A 7,093-nucleotide genomic window follows, 5' to 3' on the forward strand; every position below is an offset into this window, starting at 1 on the left:
AGATTTCCTTCTGAATGACGAATATTTGAGAATATTCCAAGGTGATAATGATCAAATATACTTTCAAAATACAAAGAATCCCTAAATTTTATAGAATTAATTTAACAAATATAACATTTTTCAATTACACATAAAATGATTTTTAAATGGAATAATAGATAATCTTTAACAAAAGTAAAAATAAATAAATGTTCTGGAATTTGGGAGTTGCACAGTCTCTCCTGCTAGGCATAAAATTAAAGTGTTCTACTATGAAAGTAGACATAGAATATAGCAAATTGGTGGAAAACAGGAGCAAGTAAAAAAAAAATCAATGCATATTCCACAAAATTAAGAAAAAATCAGAGAATAAGCAGTTGGGAGAGATGAGTGGAAATGTTAAAAAGGGATTAAAGTGATCAAGATGTATTGTATTCAAAAACTACTTTATTGAATTGCAACTCCTTTCTCCAACTATTCAAATAAAATATTTTAAAAACTAGCAAATAAAATAAATTAATTAAACAAAAATAAATAATGAATAGATAAATAAAATACAATAAAAAATAAACTATAGATCCATAACAATATATGCCACAAATTTATAACCCAAACAAGAATAAAGTAGTTTTGTTCGTGCTTCTAGATATATAAGGTAGAAAATTTTGACTACATCTAATTTATTGAGTTCTTTTGTCAATGGCATTAATTATGCCGGTAGTAAAAATAATCATGAAGTTCTGAAATGAACAATACAGTATCCAGGATATTACTAATTACTAATGCAAAGATATTATTGCAGAAAGATGGAATAGTATATGTTTGTATGATTAGATAAAATATCAAAATGATGTCAGAATGTATCATAGATTTCACAGAAATAAACAATAGAAATTTAAATGTATAAGCCAGGGAAATACAGCATGATTACAGCAAGTAATTTATCTTTTTTTCTCGGAAATGAGAGAAAAATAAAAACAACAGTTCACAGGACAACAGTCAAATGTGGTCAAAGTCACAAACACTACTTTTAATCCTATACTAGAAAGGTGAGGTCACCCTAAAAAATCACGTGTGGGAAGGTAAAGACTGCACTGAATTCTTTATACTCACATTTATACAGTGAAACATGACCACACAAACATTCTTCTAATAAACTCAGCACCACCTTATGTTTATTAACACCTGCCTATGGTTTTCTAAATTGAAAAACTGGACCAACATCATTGCATTGTTATTAACATTTAGAGTTAAGTAAATTGGTTAGCAGAGTTTAAGCAAATGGTATGAATTCAACAGTACAGTACCAGAACTGTATACAACATACCATTTTTTAGTTTATTTTTGTATTAATGTGTTAATGCTTAGGCTTTCCTGGACTGAGATCTTCCTATTGAGACTTTGTATATAGCTGAGATGGCAGACATATGCTAACTTGACTAGCTATTGGATGGGATGTGATCATTGTTAGGTCTGCAGGAAGCCTACACCCATCTCCTTCACCAGCCTGAACCCAGTAATCACCTGACTGTCCATCACCTAACTGTGAGTCAGAAAAGGATCCTTGAATCTGAGGTTACTTTCTCCATGTCTATTTTCTATTGTGACTTATCCATTTAGGAGCTTAAACTAAGGATCTATGCACTGTCCTTGAGTTTTATGTTGGAGCAAAAGGCTAATAAACACCATATATGACTAAGCTTATATTAAAATGAAATGGTAAATTAATATATATGATAAACTGATAAGAGAACCTACTAATGCTCATGTGTGTGTGTGTGTGTGTGTGTGTGTGTGTGTGTTTGTGTGTGTGTGTGTGTGTGTTTTATAAGAGCACATTATTAATACTCTATTTGCTATAAACTTTAGAAAATTATCTAGGATATTATTTTTAGGGTAGTAAGTTCTATAGTATCGATGACATAAGCTTTCACCTTCCAGGATTTATTACTATGAATCAATCTTGAACCTTATCTGTTCTTGTTTGTTGAACCATGAGCTTTAAAAGCAAATTCTCCTATATCTGAATTTCCAACAGGGAAGTAGCAGTCTAACCCTACATTCATATCATTGAATCTCAAGTTAGCAGCTTTTGCCCATCAATAAGATAATTACAGAAGGGATGAACACACAACAATTAAATATATAGGGTGAAAGGGAAACAAAAAAGTAAGCATTTTTAACTCCATATGATAATGCCACAGGGGATCAAAGAACTACAATTAATTATCCAAAAAAGAGCCAACACACCTGCAAAGCATCCTGTTATATTGTTACAAGTGGTGGCTCTTGTTAACCTCTCAGTATGCCTAATATATAAATTAAGGTTTGCCATAGTTATGGTTTGTGTTTATTTTTTTGGTTTTTTTTTTTTTGGGGTCCGGTAATGGGGCCTGAACTGTGGGCCTGGACGCTGTCCCTTGGCTCTTCAGCTCAAGGCTAGTGCTCTATCACTTGAGCCACAGCGCCACTTCCGGCTGTTTCTTTTTTCTTATGTGTTGCTGAGGAATCAAACCCAGGGTCTCAGGCATGCAAGGCAAGCGCTCTACCACTGAGCCACCTTCCCAGCCCTGCTATAGTTATTATTATGAATCTCTCTGCTCATTTTTACCCCCCAAAAGGATGACTTATTTCTTCTATTTAAAGACAGGCCTTCATCTTTAGTGTTCAACCATTTAGTCTCTTCTCCATTATTACCAGCTCTTTGTCTGAGTATACATTTTTCCCCCTTGTTTAGGAATTGGTACCGAAAGTTAAAGAATCCAATCTAATAGAAAGTGTAAAGACCCCTATGCTCTAGGAGAGAGGTGTTTGTTTTTTTCCTCCCAGGATGGATAATAGGACCTATTAATAGAAAGGCTGCTCTAGAACTTTGTGTCACTGAAACTAGTACTGTATTTTTGTACTAGCTTTTCCTGAGGCTTTAACTTAGGGCATGAGCCTTGTTCTTGTGGGAATTTTTTTCTTGTACCATGTGAACACAACTCCACTTTGGTGGTTATTTGGAGATAAGAGTCACTTGGATTTATCTGTTTTTCCTGGCTATGTATTGCCATCCTCAGAACTCAGCCTGCTGATTAGCAAGGATTACTGGTAAAACAACAGTGCCCACTGCATTCAATGTTGCTTTTTGTTGTTATTCTGGATTCCAACTGCTTTCAGGGTGAAAAGCCATCACTGGGGACTCAATTTTGCATGGGTTTATTTTTATAACAATTTTAAAATATTTATTTGCTCTCTTGTTGCATTGTTGCTACTTTATCTTATCTTCATTTAATACTGGTTTTTACATTTTATAGTTACCACCATATTTCATGAAAAAATTTAAATTAGTACAGTATTAGTGGTTTGCTTCATTTGAGAAAGGTTCTCTGCCATAGAGTTCCCAACACATAGAGAGTCTCTTCACTTAAGACACCGGGATACCACTGGAATAAAGGGGCCTGACAGGAAATCAGAGAGAATCATTGGGGTATCTCCAGATAAGGGAACACTTAGCCACATTCCAAAAACTCAGACTGCCATGCTCAAGATCAAGAAACAAACCAACCCGGCCCAGAGGCTTCTCTACATATTGAGACAGCAATGGGAAGGTGGTAAAAAGGGTGTAAAGTGTGTTCTCTTTCACAAACAAAAGGAGGAAAACGTCCTCAGATTCACTGAGGTTGCTCCCTATGACAGAATCAGTAACAACTCCCAAGGGCCAGGTCGAAGACTCATCCACACTAACTTCCCAGTAATGTTTCCCAGAGCTGAAGACTTGGCATCCAAAAGCAGTGAAGTGGAGGGAGTCTTCAGAATTCAAAACCGCATATTGATGGTCATGTCTAACACTGCTCCCAGGACCTTGATTCCCCATAGTTTCATTGAAGGCAATCTCCACCCGGTACTGATTGAGCTTCTTTTTCATTCCAGGCATGGGAGGGGCACTGAGCTGTGGCCTCAGAGGAAGTGGCATGAAGACCAACACTGACACACAGCTTTCTAGGGTCAACTCTACACCCTGAAGCAGTTCCACATCTGGCTTCTGGTATGTTTCGATCAGCTCCTGAAACATATTCCTGAGCTGATGCTTCTTCTGAAGCATTTAGGTTTCCCTTTCTCTGAGTTGCTTTAACATGGCTCTTCCTTCATTGATCAGTAGCTGGGAATGATATCTTTCCTCCTCCTGGACAAAAAGCTGCAGCATTCTAAAAACATCCTTAGTCATGTCTCGGTAGAGGTTCACATAATAAATCCATTGGTTGGTGAGTCTCTTCTTCTCCTGTAAATTGTGCTGGTTTTCTTGAGTCTTTTCCCATACAGCATGCACCTGCTTTGAAATCATCTTCCTCTGCACATCAGCAGCCCTTTCTATAGAATGGTGTTTGTGAGCCCTGTGCTCCTGAGACATGGAGCAGCTCCTACAGAGCAGGGCCCTGTCTACCTCACAGAACATCTGCTTGGTCTCCCTGTGTGTCCCACACATGTATTCCTCAGAGCTCAGGAACTGCCTGAGTCTGGCTCTTCTGGCAATGGCCACCAGGCTCCTCAGAACCACGTTGGTTTTCAGGTTTGTCTGCTGGCAGGGTCCCTTGCATCCTGGGCACCTGGCTGGAGTCTCTTCCCAGCAAAGGAAGAGACAAGGTCGACAAAAACTGTGCCCGCACTCTAGGGTGACTGGCTCTATGAAAGTATTCATACAGATGCCACAGCTCAGTTCCTTCTGGAAGGCCTGGACAATGTCAGGATCCATCATTCCTAGAATCTAATGAGGTGCTGGTGACTCACCCCTAAAAGCCTAGCTACCCAATAGATTGGGATATGAGGATCAAGCTTTGAAGCAGGCCTGGGCACCAAAGTCCCCCTGACACAGACTCTTATCTCCTATTTACCACTCCAAAATCACAAGTGGGCTGTGATTCAAGTGGTAAAGCACTAAACTTGTCCACAAAGTGACCTAGGGATAATGCCCAGTCTTGAAAACAAAGAGGCCCAGCAACACTGCCCTACCACTGGGTTCAATCCCCACAACCGACAAAACACCACCACCAACAACAACACCAAACCAAGGAAAGAAGAATTAAAAGAGGAGTAGATTCTCCCACTCTGATCCTCACCTGGAGTATCCAAGCTCCAAACAGCCTCCTCCTCCTGAGGGATCTTCAGCAATGCCTGAGTCTCAGACTTCCACTCTATTTATACTGAAAGAGGGTGGGCCCAGGAAAGGAAGTGTCTCTGATTGGTTGTTTAGGGAAGCTGATTTACATATCAATAGAAGTTGGAATTTACATCCTGACAACCCCACCTTTTACTTCCTCTTTCAAGGACTTGCAATTTGGTTAGGTGATTTGGGTTAGGTGCAACTTAGGTTTGTCCAGGGTTGGAAAAGTTTATTGTGTTTGTTTTATTTTGTTTTGTTTTGTTTTTTACTTCTGTGTATGCTTTATTTTTGGACTATGAGTTTATTACTTTTCCACCGGACTGTAGGACACATTCGTGGCATCATCCATTGTATCTTGTGGGTCTTCATTAATTTGTAATTTGTCAGGCCTGATGCTGGGTTGGTACTTTACCACTTAAGCCATGTCCTCTTCTGTTTGCTTTTGCTTTTGGAATAGAAAATTGAGTTTATGCTTAGGTTCCCTGGACTGAGATCTTCTGATTCACACTTTGCACAAAGCTGAGAGGACAAGAATTATCTCTTGCTTGAGTTGTGATCAGGGTTAAGTCTGCCCACAGAGCAGCCCCTCCCAGCTTTCCCATCACCTGCTTTAATCAGACCAGTAATCACCTGACTGTCGATGATCACCTGACTGTGAGTCAACAAACATCCTAGGCTCCTAGGTCACTTCCTCCCAAGTCCATTTTCCATACAAATTCATCCTTCCGATGTTGTTGTTCTTGTTGTTTGTCTGTCAGTGCTGGACTTGAACTCAGGGTAGAAGATCTGTCCCTGAGCTCTTCTTCCACTCTATTTCTCTTATCTTTATTTTAAATATCATTTATGCCTTTTTATTATAAAATGATGTGGTATTCTGATATATAATTTAATAACTCCATGCCATTTTTGAGAATGATCTAAAAATTATCATAGACATAAACATATATATATTATATACATTGGATTTCAAGAACACATTATTAATATTCAATTTGCAATAAGTTTTATCCTATCAGAATATTCTCTTTAGGGTTACAGGTTCTGTAGTATCCTTGGCATAACCTTTCCCATTTGTGGTTTTGTTACTATAATCAATCTTGTACCTTTCTTGGTGTTGATCCATTAGCTTTGAAAGCATAATCCCCTATCTGAATTGCCAGAAGCTAAATAGTAGCCTAACACTATGTTTGTATCATTGACTTTCAGGCATTGATTATCAAACAATCTTTTTAATTTTTCTTTTTTAAAAATTTTTGTCATTAGTGCTGCGGAACTCTGGGTCTGGTGCTTTCGCTCATCTCTTCAGCTCAAGGTGAGCCCTCTACCACTTGAGCCATAGCACCACTTCCAGTTTTCTAGTGGTTTATTGGAGATGAGTGTCTACGACTTTCCTGCCTGGGCCGGGTTTGAACCGAGATCCTCAGATCTGTTTCCTGAGTAGCTAGGATTACAGGGAGTGCACCACTGGAGCTGGCTAAGCATTATTTTTTATCTTCATATGATAATGACAGCAGGGATGATGGCACGATAATTGGGTACATAGAGTAAAAGACAGACACCAACAAAGAGCCATCACAACTGGACAGCAAACTGTTGTATTGTTACAATTGTTGGCTATTGTTAATCTCTCAGTATGCCTAATGTATAAATTGAGCTTTGCCATTGTTATTATTAATCTCTTAGCCTGAGTTAATGTTCTCTTCATTTTTACCCTAAAACATTATGACTTATTTTTTCTAAAGCCATTCCTTCATCTTTAGTGTTCAACCATTCACTTTCTTTCTTCCCCATTATTACCAGCAATTTCTCTAAGTATTCCAGTTCATTTTATTTTATTTTTAGGAATTAGTACTACAACTTAAAGAATCCAATCTAATAGAAAGTTTAAACACCCCAATGGTCTAGTATAGAGGTGTTTCTTTTTTTTTCTTCCCAGGATGGATAACAGGATCTAGTCATCAAAAGCCTGCT

At 38.1% G+C, this 7,093-nt stretch overlaps 1 pseudogene; it reads right to left on the reverse strand.

The window, feature by feature from the left end:
* Positions 1–3,529: 3,529 nt before the first annotated feature.
* On the reverse strand, positions 3,530–4,714 carry LOC138831502 (tripartite motif-containing protein 43 pseudogene; annotated as a pseudogene).
* Between the last annotated feature and the right edge of the window lie 2,379 nt (positions 4,715–7,093).

Source organism: Dipodomys merriami, unplaced genomic scaffold (assembly GCF_024711535.1).
Source record: "Dipodomys merriami isolate MVZ:Mamm:240054 unplaced genomic scaffold, mDipMer1.0.p SCAF_1980, whole genome shotgun sequence".
Classification (NCBI taxonomy): Eukaryota; Metazoa; Chordata; class Mammalia; order Rodentia; family Heteromyidae; genus Dipodomys; species Dipodomys merriami.